The sequence below is a fragment of the Hyaena hyaena genome, unplaced genomic scaffold (genome assembly GCF_003009895.1).
Source record: "Hyaena hyaena isolate Hyena2069 unplaced genomic scaffold, ASM300989v1 scaffold_612, whole genome shotgun sequence".
In the NCBI taxonomy this organism is placed as follows: domain Eukaryota; kingdom Metazoa; phylum Chordata; class Mammalia; order Carnivora; family Hyaenidae; genus Hyaena; species Hyaena hyaena.
Window position 1 is genome coordinate 932797 of NW_024081246.1, and position 300 is coordinate 933096.

The 300-nt window shown below is 68.7% G+C and overlaps 1 protein-coding gene across 1 annotated transcript in view; it reads left to right on the plus strand.

The window, feature by feature from the left end:
• The window catches only part of ALLC (allantoicase), a 24660-nt gene continuing 24360 nt past the window's right edge, over nucleotides 1-300 (plus strand). The window contains exon 1 of the mRNA XM_039257361.1: nucleotides 1-101. The gene's annotated coding sequence lies outside the window, so the exon portion shown is untranslated. The remainder of the gene's footprint in view (nucleotides 102-300) is intronic.

Consider the following 300-nt stretch of genomic DNA (forward strand, 5'->3'; position numbering starts at 1 on the left):
CCCTTCAAACTCCCTCCTGGCTGGCCCGAGAGCAGCATGGGGCCTGGGCTGGCCTGTGGGGAGCGAGAAATCGGGTCCTAAACGCTGGACTCCGGACTCCTAGCTGAGGGGACGCTGCGCCTTATACATCACTCCCTGTGTGAGAGCCATCCGGGCCGTGGGGCTTGTCCTTGACAGTGGGAGGGGGCGGGGGGGGGCCACAGACCCTGCGGGCCCCATGCTGGTGTGTCTGGGGCCGGACCCCAGGCCGTGTTTCCAGAGCCTGTCCCGCCAGTGAGAGCCAGGCTGGGCCCGTCCCCC